General features: G+C 42.5%; 1 long non-coding RNA gene across 2 annotated transcripts in view; it reads right to left on the reverse strand.

Moving 5' to 3' along the window:
• Window positions 1-16964: 16964 nt before the first annotated feature.
• Window positions 16965-23381, reverse strand: part of LOC147753569 (uncharacterized) — a 55440-nt gene continuing 49023 nt past the window's right edge. For both annotated transcript variants that reach the window (XR_015310774.1, XR_015310772.1), the window contains one exon: window positions 16965-17182. This is a non-coding gene — a long non-coding RNA (uncharacterized LOC147753569). The remainder of the gene's footprint in view (window positions 17183-23381) is intronic.

Genomic DNA, 23381 nt, shown 5'->3' on the forward strand with positions numbered 1-23381 from the left:
CTTTGCCGATATCTAATTTATATCAACTTCCCTCTATAAAAGAAAGGCCAGTTTATTCGATTTATTTACTTATTTGCCACTTTAATATTTCTGGTACACTCTGGCACCGTCTTGTATATGTGTATATTCTGACATTTATGAATGCCATGTCTGTTAAAACTGGTCTACCCTGTTATATCATTTGCATTTCCCGCCAAACGGGAAACATGTCGTCTGCTATAAAACGGCCATGTAACGTGAATATTTCTGCTGTGCACAGTTAGACGAGTAGATGCTGTAGATACAGATTATCTTATGACAAGTGGTCGTATTACCACTTGGGAAGGGAGTGGGTAACTGTTCCTGTTCTGACGCGGCTGATCGACGCGTGCTGCCAAGACAATTCGCACTTGAGGCAGGATAAATTTGGTAGAACGTGGATAGCATGCAAGGCACGTATCGTGCAAAACCGTTGCGCCATACAAATTTTGAGCTTCATTTAACGATGCCCTTTATCTCTGTTACCGTATACATTAAACCTTTAGTCATTTTCGAGTTGAGTTTTCTTTAGGAACTCAGTGGCAAAGAAATGTAAAGTACGATTTTACCAATCGTCGTGATAGACTCAATAGAACCAACGAAACGAGGGACCTTGTAGGTAACGTTGTCAATGAATCCTTATGCTTACAAGGTTCTATACAACGTTTAATGAGTGCGAAACTTTCCATGGTGTAGAGAGATGCGGATGAAAACAACATCCCTTGGTTACTATAGCACGTGAACAACCGTAATGAACGTGGGTTATCCTAAATGAGCGAGTGATCGGTGAGTATCTCTTAACGACCGCAGAATCTTTCTATGTCGGCCGTCGGCCGTGTGCTATTGAATCGAACAAATGAGAGTTATTTTTCTAATGCGATATATTTCTTAAATACGCATTAAGTACAAAACGAGTACCTAGACTGGATAAGGTATGTGTATCATAATGGGTGATGAACGACTATAGGGAACCAGTTAGGAACTGCAATTGGTCAGTCAGTCTATTGAGAATCGTGTAGGAGTCTTCGAAGTGTTGGCTTCCAAACCTGACGGATTCTAGTGGCTTTTAGACCTGCTATTGAGTACATGATCGCCTGAATTTTCTTCGTCGACCCTGCTGTATGCTGTAAGCAATGCGCAGCGTATCTTCTGTACACAGTGCAAAGGTAAATAAACTTCTCACCTGGTCCGAACAATATTTTTGACAAAGTGAAACACTTACAAGCTTGCCCCTCCCATAACAAATATAAGGGGTTTTTGAGATTGCGTCAGCATTAATCGCAGTTTATGTGAAAATTGACGATGCACCCCAATAGGACTATGAAAAAAAATAGAATTCACACTTTGACGGAGGGAATTTGTTAATTTAAAAAAATCGAACTATGTAAAAATAAACCTTTTCATTCCTTTATCCGGAAGCAAGCTAGACATGCCCCTAGAAATTCGATAAGAAAAAAAAAACTGAGTACTTCGAAATCACGCCAGTTACAGAGAGCCTATTTAATGATATTACCCATGTATCGATCGAACCAGAAATCCACAGTCGTACCTAAAATAGGCCATGAAAATTTTCAGCTAAACAAACGTGAAGTACAAAATAGCTGAACAAATTTGGGCAACTTCGTATAGCTACTGCCATTACTTTCAACGTTCTACCAAATGTGACCACTGTTATCAATGAGATGTTGAACCATTTTGCATCATTCTGCATATTTGCGTAAAACAAAAAACAAAAGCTTGTCGTTCACGAGCTTCACTTGTCGACGCCTCGTTGGTAGCTAAGCGGCCTAAAGAACGTGTGCCTTCTAAGATGTGAGCCCCGCTTGTGATGCTGTTTATCAGCACGAAAAATCCATCATCATCGAGTCCTGTAACAATATTTTTTGTGATTCGTGTGCGAGAGTAGTCAGGCCACCGCAGGAACGGCGAATGAACAGAATGCAGTGGAATTGCGTACGCTAGTTGGATATTTGCTACAATGGAAAGAAAAACGAAAAGCGGAAGCAAATGCGCGCAAAGCCAAAGTCCCCGTATGGCATTCTCTAAAGAACCCTAAACCTACCATTGGTTGCAAGGGTCACAGCCTAAATATCAACCTAGGCTGATTTCGTAATCGAACGAGAAAAAACGATATAGGGAATGAAATATATCGTGTCATTTCTCCATAAGTTATTTCATTTCCGTGGGTTCTACTGCCATTTAGAACCAAATCTGTGTACACTGCTTGGTAGGCGAAACTTAAGTCCAGGAACCATCGGAGCTAACACGCTACCCCGCTGTTTGAGATGATCCCCTAACCGCCTTCTCCAATTCCGTTTGCTCTTAGTGCGTTCTTCATAGATAATCTTAACCCAAGAAAATGTTGGTCTTCCGCCTCACCCAACAGATCTGCAGACTTCAGTTGTTTTTGCAATCTGAAGAAAATACGCAATGTTGTACGCACGTGGATACTCTCGATGAAAGCTGTCGTTTGGGCTTAAGATGCCCCAACCGTAAGCGTAAACGAACGGAATAAATGAAATTCTTCGCTAATATAAACAAGCGTAAAAGCTAGGTAATCTCTGGACGCATTTCTACAACACAGAAGTCGCAGAGTTAGGTTGTACTCCCCGGCCCTTCGAGTTCGAAGGGGGTAAGATGAAAAACAGGGCAGCGGTTCCTGGGCCGATACGGGTCTTTTTTGATAACGATAAGACAGTTTAGTCCGCTCTTTTCTTGACAAAGTAGATGGTGCAATTGAATTGTCTCGATGACCCAAAATCTGCGCGATAGTAACATAAGACCGATTTTTACTTATGCAAGACGCGACTTCCCTTCTGAATGATTGTGCATGCCATGCTTACATCATAATCACTGAAAGTCTTAGAAAAATATGACATGACTGCGCATAAACATAGAATCTATTAGCGACTCCTTGCGTTTGTTCTCAAATACACCTATTAACACGTTGAAGTTGATCTGTATGTAGTGGCGCTGATTGATACTTCTCGCGAGATGTGCTAGTCGCGCGTCTAGCCGTTGATGACGATAATAGAAGTTACTTATGGGTGACTTGGGTAGACTGATGTAGTAGAACGCGCTGGTCAACACTTTAGACAAAACTTCTAGCCAAGTTTCCTATTCCGCGTGTCGTTCTCGCGTATGAGTCTGTGTGCTATTTAACACAGGTCTGACCCCGCTGATTGAACAAATCAATATACGTGTTCAACAATGTATGTGCCTTTGATCAACTAATCGACCTAAGCGAGCATATACGTAGACGAAATATCGTAGACAAAGCTTATACATCAAAAAAAATTCAAGGACAACCCATTCTGTGTAATAATTGGTAAGGAAGAAATGTTTCGTTGTGAGCAATTTGTCGCTAGGCTTACTATGGGAATAGAAGTTTCGAAATGTGGCGGGCCTCATCAGCTGTTTAGCTAAAAGGTGCTGTGAGTTCGGCGAAATAGGATTATGTCATCTACAGACTCTTACCGGGGAAGGCCCACGATTTCCGTGGCTTTTATTGAATGCTATAAAAAACCAACGATAGTTTCTTATATTACGATTTTTATCTTGCCTTCGTATATGAACTTCTATTTCTCGTTTGCAGTTCCTGTTTTGCATTGTATTTGTTTTTTGTATGAAAATACGCTATAGATTCCTGTCATGTCTTCCTTTCCCTAGCTCACAATGGCTCGCATATGAAAACTCACGAATTAGATCTTTTTTTTTTTTTTCTGTTTTTTTTTTTTGCAAAAGCGATTAACTTTGTCGCATCGATAGTCGGTTCTATGAAACTTCAAAAACATCTGAACTCATTGGTTACACCGATTAGTATTCTGTGTATATACGTACAAACAGACGGTATTTCCGAGCTAGTCAATATAATGCCGTGTATGCACCCGCAATAAATGTATAGCCATTTGCACGTCTCCAGCCAGAGCAGGTTGTCTTGTTATTGGCTTTTAAAATTGAAATTTATTGTAGGATAGAGCCTAAACCATTTAGTAAATCGATTGACCATTAAATTCATTGGGTCTGCTGCCCGCTAGTGCTCTATAAAGAACGACCTACTAACGATTACTTTGTGAGCTATTTCGAGCTAAGTCAATGTTGCTGTTGTTTGGACTACTTCTGTAAAGTAGTACGAACTACCTTGAGCCCATCGTCCACACAAACCGATCCAATGGCGATCAATAAGCAATCTAAAGCCTGGGGAAAGGTCTGACAAATGGATTAATTACGATGAAATCAATACGGAAACGACCCGATATGAAGAACTAGACCAAGCGACGCTTACGTTTGTTTTGGGATTGATCCTTATTTAATGTCCGCTATTTTCGATGAACTTATTGTTTGAAATTGACAACAACGAACGAATGAGCAACGATTATTGGATAACTCGATTCCTCGACAGCTGCTCGTCTTTTAAAACTGGAATTGTTTTAGACACAGGTCTCTCTGTAGGATTTTTTTAAATACTTTATTACTAACATGGCCCGAACGACGGTGATCGAAACGCTCTCGACATTCAGAATCCGTATAAAATTTTACATTAGTTCACGCTGGCCACTAAAGTCTTTTAACCAGACTACTAAGTTGTCATTTAAAGTGAACCAGCTAAACATCCACTCAATACGTGCAACTTAGCAAAAATTAAGTTATTTTGCTAGATCTGTTGACATTGTTGGGGGCATCTTCGCAGCGTCTGGGACAAAGCGAATGATGCACTGCCTCCTGCTTCTCTCGTCCCTATTCTGTAAGGCTGTGCTATGGTCTTTGCTGCGTTCTATTCTACCTACGTATACGTATGTATGAGTCACCATAGGTACGGGCAAACCGATCAGCCTTGGGTGGCTGTAGAGGGCTGGTTTGCCGGACTGAAGAGCAAGCTGAAAAGACTCTGTGTGCAAGAAACTAGTGGAGGGGTGTTGATAAAATTAAAACAATGAATGCCCTCAGGTGAAGTGCGCTGCAGTGAATACGTGATGCAGAGTTAAGCACAATTGGACTGCAGCGTTTCAACTACAGTCGTTTCCTCGCGTTCTCTGTTTTGCCCTGCTTTATCACGTTTGCTTTCGAACAGTGCCTTAGCTTACTCTTGCATGTGTCCTGCCCCGATGCGCGGTCCACCGGAGGACTTTGTTTGGTTTTCGCAATTCCTAGCAATGACACGATCTGCAAAGAATTGATGGATGTACAACAGCGGCATTGAAAAGAAACGGTGAACTTTGGTAATGAAAAAAAAGAACAGGAAATTAATTGTCGAGATGGAATTAAGACGACTGTTGGTCATGTAATGGATTGTACGTATCCGGGCAACAAGCACGCTCCCAATTGCGATCCGCCCAGGCAAAACCGGTAGACATATCTAGTTGTGTCGGCCTCGCTACGCGGCCTAATGCTAAACGTTTACAATGTGTAGACACTCGCAAATAGCTGCGTTTGAGACGCATGTGGTGCTAAGCGGAACAGCGTACGTTTCACAGTAGGTCTTATAAACGTCGACTTATGTTGCTATTTAAAGTTCTTCTTCTGCTCGTTATCAACGCACAACTTATTTTGTTAAACTATTATAATATTTATCGAACGCTAGTAAAGATTTCGATATGATTAAAGTTTATTGAAAAGTCTAAATACGAATGTTTATAGTTTCTGGAGCCCTCGAAGAGGCCGTAGAAATGCGTCCCCATTAAGTAATCTGTTAATGAGCAAGAATCTTGACAGTCATATGTTCATTGCGTGGTCGCCTGTGGAAGGAAAGCTGCGAATAGATATGTTTATTTCAAGGACAATATATCTTCTCTATATTCGTATAGCACTTCCTGAAAACATCCATAAGTAGGTATGGGAATATAGAAATCTCTTCAGTTTACAGCTATGTACAAACAAGAGATTTGGGCCAGAAAAACGTCCTACATATTCGGTAGGACTATACTAGTTCGCTCGGGACTTTAAGGCGAAGCATAGCTAAATAAAGCTGTTTCTCGTAGAGGTTTTCTTTGCGACTGTTCGGGTCGCGATAATGGACTAATTTTGGTAGCAAGATGCTTAATGTGGTCTGGAGCGGTAATTTCATCTATACATAAGCGTACCCAAGTGAACACGAACATGTCGAAGTAGACGATGTGTTTCGAGCATGTTTTGGGAAATATTGCATGTTGGTTATACCTATTCAATCCTGCCCGTAGGGGATGCGGGTGCACGAGATGCCTTGTGGGGTTTTCGGGGTATCTTTCAGTCTGCGTGCCAGTTAGACCCCGGACGAATTTACCTCTTGGTCCCGCGTTAGTCCTTTCATGCGCTGGTTTGCATGAGAAAGCCGAGGGTAATGAAGTATAAGGTGCTGATTATGCCCCCTCTCAACCCAGCTTCTGCCCCGAGGAGCTCGCGAACGAGTCGGCGTCCCTATAACCAAGTTTTCTTTGTCGGTGCTTTTCTGTGGGGTGGGTGTCCCGTCTTCAGATAGAAAGATGAGGCGAGAGTACACAACGAATAAAAGACCATCAGAATGACTTATACTACCGCAGGAAATTTCATTCGACTCTGATTTCTTCGATACCCACATACAGTTTATAATGTAGGCGAACTCAAGATTAAAATATTAACCTATCGTTCACATATCGGTATAAATCAATTAAGATAATACTACGAATTTACAGAAGCAAGCAAAGAGCACTGGGTTTCGTTGAGGCGATCTTGAAGCACTAGGCTTTTTTTTTCAGCAAGGCCGATTTTCTAGGTTGCTTAAGCTATTTTTATATCAGAATATTGTCAAATGTATTATGTTAGATACTTTTTATGAAATTTAATAATTGTATCTGCATAACATTGCCATTTGTCTGCATAACGTTTCAAAATTAATAGAGTACTTAGACGAAAACGGTATGCTATTCGTCTTAATTCTCATACACGATATTATACAGATGTCTTTCTGAATTAAAAGAACATCACTCATTTGATCACGTCTACCAGCGTAGAAAAATATTGTTTATATCCGCATGGTGGCGAAAGATCAAACTCTAGACAAAGATATAAACTACCAAAGGTTCACTGTTGAACGGTGAAAGCGTGTTGAGAAAAACATGTAGGCATTCCAATATGAGAATGATTCGATTTGCGCATAAAACTGGGTTCGCCAGCCTGCACTCTGTTATAGCAACTACGACGCCGATCTGGGAAACTGTCCACGTCACTGTATCCCGACGGCTCTGTTCCGCGGCATCATTATACAGTGCATCCCATTTCTATCCTTCATCCCCGTGTCTACGTGGCCGCAACCGCTCTCTCCTTTGCACTCACTAAGCATCAGGCTAATGAAGCTTATTGATGCTTCTACGGGCAGACGGCCGGCCGGTCTATCCGTAGGCCCGCCAAATACTTCCAGGATACTACCACTCCTACCATTATGTTGCGTTCATATGTGATATGTGCATGAAGGGCCCCTTTACCTACTTTTCTGATAGGTGATACCTACGCATCGAACACTCCCAAACTAAGAGAGGAGCTTAGTTGGCCGTATCTGCTGCTTTGGGCAGGGTCAGGATCTAACAGCATGTCGATAATATCGGCAGGTGTGTGAACTCGAATGAGTATCCGCGATTCCACCTAACCTCTGTTCCCACTTCAAGGTATCGGGCAGACGAGGGGAAGTTAGTTCCCTATACGTTGGCCATAGCGCCACAGAGTAAACACCCGCGCTTAACAACGGCAACAGCAGCTACGTCATAGAGATGCTATGCTAAAATTGGACTAGGTACACTGCACATATGTACTTACAAGTATTCACAGTCTCGATATCGAGCAGTAGCTCACGAAACTCGACGAGGTCGAAATTCTGTCTAATACGACACATACTACGTTTTACTAGTCTATCTCTAAAACCCGATAAGGTCCTGCATGAAGGACACGTTTTTAAAAAACCGACTCGGTTCTTGGACTCAAGCGTGCGTTACTTCGATAACCGAAATTTTGATTCAGCAGGAATCGATCAGGAATACGTGACAGAGAAGGGACGCTGTCTGTCATATAGCATGACAGCTCTTGGTGTCGATCTAAAGGACTGACAAGCAGCGCTGCCTTTTTCTCGTTCTGCGTTTTTGAGGTTGCCTGGAGAGAAGCGTCGTCCAGTGAATAGGTGCACGAGTAAGCGCTAAGCATGTCGATGATGGTGACGTATGTAAGATAGATCAAAGGTAGAACACAAAGTAGAACCTGAAGTGGGCGAAATCGGCATCACCGCGTACCAATCCTTCCTTGACCTTAGCAGACACGATGAGGAACGGTACAGCTCATTATTGGTTTCTTCGAATTGCCAACATAGACAAGAAATTGTGACAGCCGTGGTAAATCAGTGGGAAGCGCCATGTGGCCAAGGGAGATGCCATCTAACCGCCCTATCTCTCACTTTTGTCTCACTCGGGGGAGCCAGTACCTTGTTGTCTAGGTGGTGCAAGTAAATGTACCCATGTATAATAATACTGAAGATTTCATGTGTCCATTACATGGAGGGCCGAGCTCCACCCCAGTCTAGTCCGTCTAGTAGCTTTTGCTCTATTCATATAACCTGCTTGTTCAGCAGTAAGTCCTGAGTGAAACCTGCTAACAGCAGATATTAGGCTAGCGTAACCTAGTGTGACTATGGGGCCTGTGGCCGATCCATTTGGTAGGATCTGCATATTGTACTGGGCAAGTCTAGCTGCCTGTCAACATTAGGTCAACGTTAGGTTTATTTAGGTTGTGCGGCTTAGTTGAAGTGTGCTTTTTTTTGGCATCAAAAGGTTATTGCCGTACATGATTACGTTGATGCTTTCATATTGTTAGAAAAAATCGATAACGATTGCGAGATATGGGCAGTTGTTACAGGGATTTACGAAGAAGCGATAGGTAGAAGGGCGATAAAACTTCTCATTAGGTATCTTTAGAAGCAGCTGCGTCAGTAAACCCTGATACCTGTTGTTATAGACGTTGTTTGGATAGCTCATAATTCGGAATCTAGAATTGGTAGGGTAATATTATTTTTGGTGAGCAAGCACCACAAGAATAAAGGTTATGTGCTGAAATTTAATTCAATATTTAACTTTAAATGAAATTATAACTATTATGAAAATTTATAATTATGGTAGTTGTAATATGCAATGACAATGTTTATAGAAATAGTTTTTTATTTTTCATTTTTCAGTAAGTTGTCCTTGGCCATTTGAACGTTATATTTTCAACCGTCATCGATTTTCCTTACTCCAACATATGCTGCGGATTTCAGTCCTCTCCTTTTGAGGCGGCCTTATTTGGACATACAGTGCCAATGCAAATTTATCAACAACCGCCAAAACTAGCCGAATTCAAAAAGTAAAACTCCGCACATGGGCAGCCCGATACAGCTCAGGTAAATGAATCTGAAACCTTGATAAACCCACATCGGAGATATACTAATGATTTTTTTCTGTCAATAATTATGCGGTCGCTTTCGAATAGAACACATTTTCTAGCTAAGAAGAGAGGTAATAAATTGTACGGCTTCCCGAAAGCCACAAAACGAGGGGATAGGCCTTTTAGGACTGGCCAATATCGTAAGTCGTCATAACAAAGTAAATTAATCTTTAAAGGTAAAAATAAAAGTATTTGGCAGTTGATGTAATGTCCGGCAGATCAATACAATCTACAAAATTAATGCATGTAGACCGAAGTACTGGCGAGCGGCGTAACATACAGCGTTTGTACACTGCCGCTCATCCGGAGCGCCATTACATGGTAAGCTTCTTGGAAATTGCGAAACTGTAACCTTATCTATCCAGAAAAAGATGTCCTGATGTATGAAGCTAAAGCTGATCGAAGACAGGTGATCCATTCGAATTTGCTTGACCTAGGAGTTGCTGTTTACGTAGAGTATTCGTCAGTTCTGCGCTCTTGTTGACACCTTTTCTCAGCCGGAAATCTATACCACTAAGAACCGTTTTCGAGGTGCGAACCCATCCTGCAGTTTCACTTTGCCACCTGAATGGATAGTACGAGTTGAAGGAAATCATTTGCACAACTCACATTCATCCAGGAAAAACAGTACAGGGTCATCCTGTTGACTGATCTCAGTCGAATATAGATCCAGATAGGATATACTAAACCATTTTGACGCGACTTAGGGTTGAAATGGCTACAAAACTAAGTCCGCGCACCCAGCAGCTTCCTTAGCTGTTATATTGTTCAGAAAAAGTTGAACGTCACAAGTTTTAAGATACTCCAGGCCAAAAATAGGCCAAGGGCAAAGCACTTATTCAATTTATTGTGAAAACTGCTCAGCTCATATGGTTAGGTCTAAGGCTGGTTAATATATCGAAGACTGTAGGAATGGTCGAGCCTGCCTAGCCAGCACTTTATCGAAATGCCTATATACGCATATTGTGCTGTGTGATGATGGCTAGCGGGAAATAAACATGCCAAGCCCCATCTTGCTAAAGTTTCTGTCGTTTATCGAGTAAAAGAAGTTGCTGTAGTCGGACGCCTCCATGTGGTTGTACGGGCTTGACTACGTTTGACGCCAGGCTTACTTATTCTTTAAAATATCAATAAAACCTCAGAGTTCAAAATGGCACAAACAACTTACTTCCGTAACTGCTGATTGTCACTTCTATTTTTACAATACTAGCCAAGCCTAATATAATACAGTCTAGTGACTTTATGGTTTCTTTTTAGCTTCTCCCATACGCTCCATAAGTGTTAATTCGCTATTTGCCATAACAGAAGATTAGAATAGAGGAACATTAGATCTTCGGCATACATTAAAGTGATTTTTGTCAGTGACTTCCCGTATAGCGCATACAGACGGGTCCACAGAAAACAACAAGTTAGCATTTAGTTTTCGGGTAACCTAGATTTTTGGAGAATGCTCAGTATAAATTCGGGTCCAATTGAACGATTGATAAGAAGACAAAAAATAAAACAAGAATCAGAAGGCACGATGTTCTTCGGGCACGATAGAGCTGCTACGGGTCAACCACGGCAATCAACTTATAACGCTTAAATGTAGAATATGGGGTCATCGCTCCTCGTCTGCAGTGCATATTAGCTCAACGGTAAAGAGCCGTTTAGGTTTACTTTTGAAGATGTACGTCAAATAGTTGAAGCCATGTGGGAACGCATTGTCAAAGTGTAGAACTCTCTTTCTTTTCCGATACTTCTTCGTCGTTGCTATAGGAAACGTACACTTGAGACATAAATGCAAAGCCATTGAATATAAGCAAACTGTATGACATGTCAAAGGACCAGGTTCCCTTTGTTTCGAAACTTATAGAGAACTACTCAAAGTCTTTCCCTATTCCGCCTAAAAATAGTTGTCAGTTTATCTCGTTGCGATATTTATTATTCTGCTAGCTCTGTGTTATTGAAAAGTTATTGAGTCTCCTCCTAAAAGCAGTCGCGATACTGGTGACGAGACTTAAGCGAAGTCCTGTACATTGCAATGTGGTTACGTTCAAACTGAAAGACTAAAGAACAACAATCCATAGTATGCCGTAGTATTAATTAACAGAGGTCTCGGAGAGGTAAGTTAGCATAAACTTTTCTGGATCTTTTTTGCCGCCTTTAGGATAACTACGACAGGAACGCAGACATAGAAGTATGACAGAGGTGGCATAAAGCAGTTAGATCGTTACGTTCCACTAGAGACTGCATGTAGTTTCGATACGTGTGCATTGTACCGAAAAAAACTTTGAATCTTAGCTTCGCCTTCGCTTGGGTTGTAGAATATATGTCCAAAGAAATTTTTTGCAATGTTTCAACACCAATTTCCCGAAACATATATATAAAGAAGTTATAGTAACTGTGTCTCAACCACAGGATAACAATAAATACAGTTGAAAAACCAGAGGCTCGAAACACGCTCAGCTTAATACGGGATAATTTCTTACGATACATCGACGAACACGTATGATCGTGCGTTTATTATACTCAGCATTACGATGGTATACGAAGTACGTATTAGACACAAGTAATCAAAAGCAATAACGCTGAGCAATCAACCATTACATTACGATAGATAAAGATATCTAATCTTACATTAGAATTTGTAACACTTAGATCATTATTATTTTTGCAGCTATACGACCTTGCACGCGATAAAGAAACCATTGGTGAGCCCGACTCGGCCCTGCATAATAAGCGTTTGGAGACTACTTGTCATTCGAATCAGTTACCTTATTTAAATGATCACGAAACAACATAACGTACCATGTTTTACATTGTAAGCAATTCATTGCAACTGTCGACTGATGCTGTCTTGAAGGGTATCTACGTAGCGACGTTTCCGTTCGCCTGTTGTCCATGCAGTCAACTTTCTACAAGGAAGCCGCGACCTATCCGCGTTTTGCTTGCCGAGACAAGCCATACCATTTTCATATTCCGTTTTGCCTGTACCTTTTTTTTTCTTTTTCCACCCCCAATATTTTCCCATTTTATCCCTTCGCAGCTTATTTCATGGAAACAGACCACCGAATATAGTGGCAGTTATGGCCTAGCGAACTGGAAAGCTGGCATATTTTTTCAGGCTAAAGAAAGCCGAGCCGTATGTCGTCCGCGGGCGCCTAGCTGTTCCCTTCATTTCACACAGAAAAAAGCGCACGGTTCGGCGAACAAGCATACGGCAAACGGGCGCTAAGGTAGCCGCCTCCCGCGATGGCTATACAGCTTTTGGCTGCTACATTGCGCTACTGTACCAAACAAGAAGACCAGAGTTTGGACTAGGGAACAAGCGGGGGTGTGGGTGGGGGGATCCGGGAAACCGTGGAGAATAAGGAAAGCGTGCGCAAACTCTCAACTCTTAGGTGGCAGGGGCAGTGACAGCAATGATAGTGGGCAGAAACGCTAGCAGTGCGTCAAAGGGAGAAAGGCCAGCGGCCGGAGGAAGCTTAATTGGCGCGATCCGTCTTCAGCCAGGCTTCCTCCATCGTTCCACACAATTCTTAGACGCCTTCTCCGGCGTCAGGAGTACCCTCTGCTTACAAGTATAAGCAGATAGACATACACATATAACAGTCACGCAGAAATTGGCAAGCCTCTAGAAGCGAGTGGGACAGGAAGGCTTAGGAACGAAGGCCAACGACTGGACGGCAAACGCGCCCAATATCGTAGCTGTGGTAAGTTAAGCAAGAACGAAAGTTATTTCGTATTTTTTTAGGTCTCAACTTTGACTACCCTGATCGCCGTTACAGACCGATAAAGCATCATCGCCCAACCTGGTACCATATATCAGTGTCTCGTTGAGGTGGCAGACAGACGTACACGTATATTTAGATGTGCTTATACATATGAAAATCTTCTTTGATATTGTTCATGATTTCACACTATACGGATCTATACTCATATAGAAATATTTCGCCAAGTTGAAAACGATCGTGTCAGCAGGGATTTTCGCCCGGTACTTCATCTGCCTACTTATTTTCGTTCAGTTTCTTCACTATGCTAGGTTCGCAGTTTTCTTGGCTTTAAAACGTAGCCAACACTGTAAAAATACACCGCGAATACCGCCGTCGTCATTCAAGCTGTGAGTCTTTAGAGACTGTGAAAGTGGATAAAAAAGGCAGGGTAATACAAAGGCAAGTGCTTGCGCCAGAGTGTGGACCACAGTGGAGATCAAGACGGGAAACCATCGGCCAACCGGCAGCGGCAGATGCAGGACGATCGTTCGTCATTTCCACCCAAGAATCTGATTAGCTACTAGAGCTCGACTACTGAAGCTGCCGCTACCTTACTGCTGGCAGCACCATTGCGGTACTTTTCTAAACCACATGAAAGCTGCCAAATAAAAGCGCTGCCATATGATGAAGCAACGAACGATCCGGCCCCCGGCGTAACTGAGAATACTGCGTTTAGGTCATAAAGTGCGAAAAGAAAATGAGCGAAAGGCGATCCTGGCAAACAGCGTAATCGTCTGCGGCCTAACGAGCCTCGTCCAAAGGTCGACGAGACACTCCCGCTGCTGCCAGGAACAATTCCCTAAATCCATTTTCTGTTCTCGCGAGAAAACAAAGAACAAGGCTATGATATGTGAATGTTTCCCTCGTTGCCCAGAAAAGATACTCCCGAAGATTGGTGACTTAGGTAGGATTAAATTTAAATTCTCTCATAATTGTTACCCCGCCCGTCGTGACAGTTTACACCTGCCTGAGGACGTCGTTGGCGCTGCGGCAGCTTCCCGCGAAATTCGAGGATCAGAAAACGCTACACAGAGCAAAAGAGTTACAAGGGTACAAGGACCGAGTGATAGGGCTTACGCGACTATGAGGCTAGCGCACAATAATTCCTCGTATTTGGCCACTATAGGATCACGATAAATTGGTCGAGCTGGTAGATTGCTGGGAGATAGAGAAATTTGAAGCGCTTCGCGTCTGCTACTCGTATAACCGAGAGTAGCCCTTTGAGGGTGGAGAAAAGGCGCCTGAAGTGTGCGCCCGAATCATTTAGAGGAATGAATCACGCAGAGGAATGATCGTTGGCAGGGAGGTCCGGGACTAAAGAGGGGTAAAGAACGGGATAATCGCGTCATTACGAGGTGAGACGAAGACCTTGTAGCGCTGCTCTATTCCGCTGTTGACTTCGACCGAAGGAAGGCTGTCGTATTGAAGCGACCGAGGCTGGCGACACCAGTTTGTCTTGGACCTCTCCACCCAATAACCTCGAGTTCAAGCACCGACTATCATCATATGTGGCACAGCGGCGAAAGTACTAGCCGCAGCGGCAGAAGCAAGATTAGACGCTAGCGTTAAAGTTCGCATCTTGGAGCTGCTCTGCCCATATTGGCTCCCGTTGCTCTTCTTATGAGACGCGTCACCATAGTGCATAACTGATGCAGTATCCTTCGACGGAGAGTAGCGATTGTCCGTTGGGCCAGGTCCGAGCGTCCTGATGAAGGATGCCTGGCGAGGCAACACGCACACAGGAGAAGATAAATAAGCTCAGCACAACCTCTGCTTAGCTGGCAGGCCCACCTGGCACGGAAGCATCTCTACCGCTTCTGCTAGCTGACTCATTCGGCCTCGCGACGAGCTGCTGTTGAGCTTAGAAAAGTGGCACGTGAAGAATTCTACCACTTATCATAGCCATTACTACAATTGCTAAAACTACCCATCATTGCCGAAAGATGTCCTTTCACACTGAGCGCGATGTGTCATCATAAGAGAATAGCAACGAGTCACGAGCCCTTACGGGGGGGCTCTTGTTGTACCTGAAATTCAGTAGTACCCAGCATTGTCACCTGAATATAGCATTTTCGATATGAGAACACAAGGTTAATGTGCAAATGAAAAAAAAAATCATAACATCTTTCGTGTGGAGCCTTCGTTGCTGCCTGACGTCAGTCAAAGCCGGATATGTCTGATAATACGGTTAAGTGCTAATATAAAAATTAATTTTTTATGTGGGGTCTATGTTTAGTTATCATTAGTTGTAGAATAGCATATATAATAAATAGGCTTTCACAAATATCATAGCTAAATGTGTCATATAGCCGCAGTAGTAAATTATGTTGCCAACAGATACTTAGGGGACCATAGAGGCGATAAAAAGATATGTAATATGTGATCGGCGTGAATACGCTGGCCGAACTATAATGAGGCAGCTTACTTACCTCCTTTATTACCCGTTCGCCTTACGCGTGTAGCCGTGATTCGTTTCTTTGTCGACCACACGTACAGATTCTACCTTTAACCGCCGTGTTGTGGATCGGGCTCCCTGCATTTGCTCCGGGGTCACGCACACATCGAATGAAAATATCGACCCTCTTGCTTTGCGAATTAGCGAATCTGCTGATCTTTGAGAAAGTGCTGTTAAGCTGTTTTCTGGGCTAACTATGACAGTGACGGAGCGCTGCTCAATTTGTCATTAGGCGGACTAGAGCCTGTCAGACTCAACCAAGGCGGCAAAAGTCTGACTCTTGCGACCGCCATTTATGACAGATGGGACAAACCTTTTAAACGAGCTATTTCCCCGAAAATAGGCTCGTAAGCGCCTATACTATATATCATCATCATCGACACTCTAACAGCAAAATTGTGCCGAACTGATTTCGCCGTGTGATGTAGAACTTCGAAGGTAGAAGTTCTACGAAGATCTAAGGTGTTAACTCCAACTTTCCTTGGCGGATACTATGACTCAGACGTACGCATATCTCTTTCGTCTTTCGCGTATCGGCGAGATTCAGTGGGGCATATGGCAGACGTTAACCTGTCTTCCTTGCGGCCGCGTTAGCTCGTACCATGGCCAGTATGACCAAAAAGACAATAGCTGAATTATGCAAATGTCATACAGTGTCGATGTTACTAGCGTCCATTTCGAAACTAAAATCGATCGGCGTAACATAATTATTATTATTTATATGCAGACGGACGGAAAAAGAGAATCAAGAGTGGTCTGCTCTATGCAACGGAAACAAAAAGCTGACAGACATCAGAACCCGGCTAAGCTAGTTATCAATCTGGAAAATAGCGGAAGTAACGAACGACCAAACTAGATAGGTTAGTACCCTGATTGCCAACGTAACTGCAAATTACCGAGATCGTCATTGAGAAGTGGTGGAGACTTTGGATAGAGTTAAAGAAACAATCACACCGCACGTAACAAAAAAAAAACACGTTAGAATACACCGTAGAATTCTTGCTTTTAAAAACGTGCAGCCTAGCGTTGAACCCATCGAGAAATAATACTATTAAACTCCCTGTTATATTAATTTGTTCGCCTATTTTCGAACCGCATATTGCCTGCTTACAGCATCATTGTTTAGTTTACTGACTCTATGTCGGAGTTTGACCTTCATTCGAGTGGAAGAACATCGAATCGTATCACATCTATGGAGGAAACAGTGGGAACTGTCCGAAATAGGGATAGTATGCAGGGATTACGATCGTTTCCTCACACAAACTATGCGTTTACCAGCCTATCACATCGGTCAGGTACTTTGAAAAGCCCATTTTCGCGTTCAACTAGTTTATGTTTTGACAGTAATAACAGGGTTATGTTTTTGAGATCGTCAACACCATTGTGTTTTATTTATGAAATGCTTCCAAAACTCAACGTGATTTGAAAATAGGTCGCAAATTCGCAATCTATAGATGCGACGGGTCGGGATAGAAACATCAGACTTCGATCCAAGGAGGTGCGCCCCTTCTTAATGAACCGGTTCCGCTAGGTCGTCGTCCTAAAAATTGAAGAAAAGATAGGTAATTTTTTAGCAATCCGGTTTATCTAACGTTAAAGCAACCCTACCTATCGTATCACAACATATTTTTTGAACAGTTTACAGATATAATGATCTTAGATTTGATGGACAGAGCATTCTACATTATGCATTACTGGGATTCAATTATAGCCCTGCAAACTTGTTCCTGCTATTCAGTCCTAGGACTCTTGAGTTCGATGTAGTTTTTTTTTCGCCAACATTAAGTCAGGCATATTGTGGCAGTATAGAATATCAATGGAAGTATTTAGTACTGCATTCGTGGTAGCTTTTGTTTAGCGAGCCTATATCAATCATAATACTACGGCCCTCTAGTTGATTATGGTAGCGGATGAACCTGAGGCTATGCAACTGCCCCGACTTATCGTAACTTTCCTTGCCTTTTATGCCCTTTAAGATATTTACAACATCGTCATTTCTCTTAAAAGAGAGTGCTCTTAAGCGCTGATCTTGGTCTGGATTTGAATGAAACAAACCTCACCCTCGCTTACATATGTGATATATAAGAAGCTCTCGAATGGGCCTAAAGTTAGATACGTGATCACAAAGCGCAATAGTTATATTATGAGGTACTATTGATAATTAATCACAAAATTGCTAGGATTTTATGAAATATAACGTTTTCTGAAGATACGCTTTAGATTTAACTGCGAAAATAGACTTTGCCTCAGAAGACTCTCTAATACGTCGGAGAGCTTTCGATTAATCGAGTAACGCTGCACTAGAACCCGTACTCAGATCCTGTGTCCGGCTAAATCTTTAAATATATAGCTAATGAGATCCTATAAAGCTATCATTTACGTCGCGCTGTGCAAACAATCAAAATAGATTCTAATTGCCTCAAGAGCGTATGAAATGGTATTTGTACGATACGTGCATTCCATGCACATGCATAGCGTTTTTGGTGATGTCCGAACGCTGTCTGCTTGAATGTTTCAAAATATAACCATCTATAATGAATCGTTGTCGTTTTTCTTAAGGTTTTTACGTTAGTCAAACACACAGATCTCAAGAAATGTTACAAATATAGTAACATTGAAATGAACCGACAAATTATGTCGCCGTGACTAGGTCGTCCCATTAACCTATTATTTAGAGCTACTACATTGTTTCGTAAAGTAAACCTCTCCGGCAGGATAATCAGATAATAACTTTCACAATAACATACATATAGCAATCTTTGATTACAAAGTCACAAGTGAATTGTTCAATTTCGTCTAACAATGTTAGCAAAAAGAAATTGACTCGTCAGCTACCAACTTATTGGCTATACGACCATTAATTCCACCGTTGGTATACCACCGACGGTATCAATATCGTTGCCATTGATGAGGGAGCGCATATCGATATGTTTGGTAAGTTATCGATAATCGAGAAAGTCAACCAGCAATTTGCTCATTCGAAACTTGTCTTCCCAGAACACTTCAAGTTATAAGACCACAGCCTTATACGGCTCTCATCTCGCCAAGAGCAATGCTAGAACTTTACAAATAGGTATATTATTTCGATATTCGTAATAATTAGTGTCACGTTAGTAAACGTGCTTTAAATAACGAGTTGAGTCATTTCCTACCGTTAATGTTTTTATTATTAACAACTAGTGTGGAGAATGCTATACACAGCCCCCCGGTACCCAGGTCTCGCTCGCATTTCTGTTCTACATTGTGCGACAAATCAAAACCTGAATATTTGATAAAAGCCGTACTAAACATCTATGTAAAGTATATAAGGTACATAAAAAATCAAGTAATAATTTTCCTACAAGCACCAGTTCGTAACGAGAGTTTGTCGCGGGAAATACGTTCTAGCTATAGATGAGTGTTCAGTCTTCATGCTTACAACGAACTAAACTCTTACCGATGGGTTTTTATCTGTCCTAATACGCGTCATGCTCGAATCGGATCGAAACTGATAGTTTCAAGTTACGGCACCAAGGAACCTTCGACAAGCCTATATCGCTAATTGACTCCGATGTTTGCCCCAAAATTCTCTGACCGGGAAAAAGTCACTTAGCTAAGCTGGTTTCTTCGCAGAGTATATCATCGAATCGTGGATAGCTATTCAAACACCAAGCCTGAATGGTGGCCATTACCGATGCGGAAGCTGACGGAGCAACGGCGGGTAATCTTCGTATCTCATAGTTACCTCCTTGACTTCTTCATCTCCAACAATGGAACTCAGCGTAGTCTAACTACCAACTATCCCGATAACAATAATAATAATAAAGATGATAATAGTAATGCTCATTCAGCAGGGGAACAGCCAAACGATCGGTTGCTTAGGCGAGAAATTTGGCTGGCCGAGGCTGATTCTTCTCGGGAGGTCGTTCCATATATAGCGAAGAATGAATCAGTTATTGCACATCCATGACAGGTGTGATGTGACGAGCCCGCTGTAACTGATCTTTGTACCCTTGCGGCATGTCGACAATACTGATTAACTGCATTCTTAGTTCTATATCATACAATAGTCTAGGAGCTCTGTATGATAAGGATGTGTCATTCTGATGACTAGCAGGGCTTACGACATCAGACCATTATCAGACCTACTCCTGTTCAACCAGTCATGTCGGTTTAACAAAATGCGCGGCCTTCTGCTCCTTACAAAGATTTCGTCTGCAGGCATGCAGCGGGCTACACGGCACAGAACGATGTAAAGCTTTACGCCTATCCAGTCTACTACTGCGATACACACAACAAGAGATCACTCATCGGTCCACCAGCGTTCTGCCCCTCTTTCTTGTGCATTTGAGCCGCCAAGGGGGGGGGGGGGCAACACTATCCAGCGCCACCCAGGCCGGCAGACCCAGCCTACCCCAGTCAATGAATCGCTAGCCATACCCAGCCTTCTCCTCCCATCCTGCGCGCCTCCGTCCGTCTCTTGCTAGACAAGCAGGCAGACAACCGGCTGGCGGACCCAGCGAAGCTTCGTCCAATCCACAGATAGTGGTGGGGCCTAGCAACTAACCTACTTGGCTAGACCCGCTTTAGTCCTGATAAAAGCTTCAAGATGGAGCATCTTTTCCTGTACATTGTGTAGATGACTCCGCTGTTTACGAGCTCAAACAGAAAGAGAAATACAGGAATAGAAAGTGAAGGGGGCAAAAACCGAAAACGGCTCGACAGGGACACTATTACCAGTGCTGCTGTCACAGCGAGGAAAACGGGCCGCCGCTAGAACTGCTGCTGTTTCTGTGTTGTCTGATCGGTCGTCCGTTGCAGAAGCCTAAAATCGACTCTGCGGCTCCTCGTTCTTTTCGCTCTCTAGTTCTATTCGATGTTCCCTTTTCTTCTTTTTTTCTCTCACTCGGCTTGATTCTTCTTCTCGATTCCTTTGGTTCTTCCTCTCTCTAATAGACTAACTGGCATCGCGGCAGTGTGACTACAGCTACTAGTCCGTAGCCTCCTATTATTACTAGTACCAACACGGCTCGTTTATAGTATATTCTGGCGGCGATAGCCAACTCCAGCTTGCGCCAAGCCCTCACTTTCTTTTCAGTCTTTCGCGCTTGCTCCGCCCTGCTCCGTCTGCACACAAGCTAACTAGCTTACCAAAGGGGCATCGGCGAACGGGGACTAAGGCTGCGAGGAAAAAATAGGAGAAAAAAGGGGGCAACTCGCTGCATCATCGACGACTACTACAGCTGACCCTAATGCTAACGAGATTGTTGGTGGTGGGTTACATAGCGACGTCAGAGAGCCACCACAGCAGCAGCGGCCGTAGCAGCTGCGGGAACCGCAGTAGTACAAGGTTTGTAAGTATAGGCTTTTAGAAAGGCTAGCACTGACAAACATACTGAGTACATATAGTGAAGCAAAGAGATAGGAACGAGATAATTCTTGCGATCGTTGTTGAGCGACTGTTTTGCCTTTGTAGATGTGCTGCAATATTCGGCAATATAACACTAAAAAAACGGTGGTAAGACGTGCTTAACCGATATTTAGTGCGTTCGGGTGTGGCCGCAACCTGTAAAGTCTAACATTGGATTCTATGCGGATATGAATGATGATCAGGTAATTTTTCATTCATTCTAATCACTTAATTCTATATTGCTGGAGAAAAAAAAACTACGGGCATCGAGGTCTTCCTCTTCAAAGCATAGAGCTTCGCAAACAGCGGGCTAGTAGGAAGTTTCACACAGAAAACTAAAAATAATTCTGCACTACATGACAATATTAGAATGATTATAGAGCTAAATGGTAGCGTTCCTGACAGTCGATATATCTAATAGGTGAGCAAATTACCACGATTAATTCAGTAAATGGCGGCAATGCGAAAGACAATGTCGTCGTCCACGATTTTCAAGTTTTACGCAAGGAAGTGAGCATCAAAGGGTAAATATTTAAAAGTGGACCGCACCTTGTTGCGTCTTTCTAGGACGTAAACTCGAGCCTGTCTGCCCGAACCACAAATGATTTTTATGGAGGCTAAAAAACAGCCTTTTTCGACATCAACGTTAGTCTGTGTTCATTTGCAGCGGTGATAAGGTACGTTCCAGAAATTTTACAAAAGTACCAGTCGGATTTTAAGGAACAGTTAAATCTACTGGAGAACCCGTGTAAACGACGTGTCAATCATTTAATCAAAACGCTTCAGACATTTATACATTTAGGCTCCGGCTTCAATAAGCGACTCACCATGGTTCTCTGGGTAGTATTCGACCCCGATTTTCTCGCCACTATACAGCGAGTACGTACTTTTGCAGTTTTCCAGCCTTTGAATTCGATACAACTGGTCCTGTCCTTAATTCAGGTTCAGCAATTCGTTTCCAACTAGCTTGGTACAAAGTTGTAACGATCACAACCGTACAGGAACCTTTTCTTTGAAATCACTTTATTATTTCAACCTGTAGACGCCTAATACCGAGATAATAACATTGAAGCTGACACTTCAGTTAATTACATAGGGGATGGTCCTTTCGTACTTCCATTTGGCGTGTGTGCGAATAGGCAATAAACAAGTTGGAGAGAGGCTAGCGAAAGCTCGTCATATAGCGACAAGTTGAAACGAGCTATGGCTTCAAGAGGACAACCTAGAGAATTTGATATGGTATTAAAAAAGTAAATACAACTAACATTTTGCTAGCTGAAAGTATCGTTTTTATCAGGCAATGTATGGATAAACATGACGGTGCCTAGAAAAATAGACTATTTTACATGTTTTTTGTTTCAAGATTTCTGCATCCGTTTATTTAGACCACATATTTAAATTATTAGTTCGCTATAAAGCAGTATAAAGAAGTATCCTTCAAAAATACCAACGTAACGTCGGTTGGTTGGTTGCTTTTTTTTTTTGCTTAGATGCGGCCTTAAATGTGTGAAGCAACTGTACTAGTTCTTCAAACATTTCATTTGATAAACGTGCTCGCCAAGAGTGCTTCCCCTCCTCCTCCTCCTCCTCCTCCTCTAGACAAATGTACTATATAACTTCTTTTCATATCCAAAGTCGAAAAAGATATAAATATTATCGCTTCTTTTTTAAATCATTTAATGCATATTTGGCTTAATAATGTTCGAGACAAATTCGATCACTTTGCCATTGTACCCGAATTCAGCACATTTCGTTATGATCGTGCCGCATTTACTTATTTCTGGTATATATGCATTACTTCAGTCGTTCATTGGAACACATATAGGCAGTGGGAGCTGCCTTCGTAAGCCAAAGAGTTTGAGTGCCGAGATACAAACGAGTATGCCACCTATTTAACTCACTATCGACTAAGCCTGCTTACCGTAAAAGCGGATGCTTACCTTCGTTTTGAGCTTCCCTATCAAAATTTAAATTACCCGCGCTTCCGACGCTTGTCGCCTGCTATCCTTTCATTTCTGAACAGAGAACTTTTAAAATTTACCCCTTTCACCTGACTAATGCGCTTCACTGTAGCCTGTTAGTCGTATTGGCGACAGCGACGTTTAAGAGGACTGAAAGCCAACTTCAATTTTTGTAGCAATACACTGCCATTGAATCCTATCCGTACATCAAATGCAACGATACACGATCTGCGACCTGTAAGTCTGAACCACTCGGCGTTCTTTCATTCATTGTCTCGTTATCATCTGTTAAGCAACAAGGGCGGACCTGTGGCCCTATGCGATATTACGGTGACTGATATAGTGAGCGACACCGGTTGAGGCTTGCGTCTCGCCGTTGCACGATAGGA

Source organism: Varroa jacobsoni, unplaced genomic scaffold (assembly GCF_002532875.2).
Source record: "Varroa jacobsoni isolate VJ856 unplaced genomic scaffold, vjacob_1.0 scaffold_376, whole genome shotgun sequence".
Classification (NCBI taxonomy): Eukaryota; Metazoa; Arthropoda; class Arachnida; order Mesostigmata; family Varroidae; genus Varroa; species Varroa jacobsoni.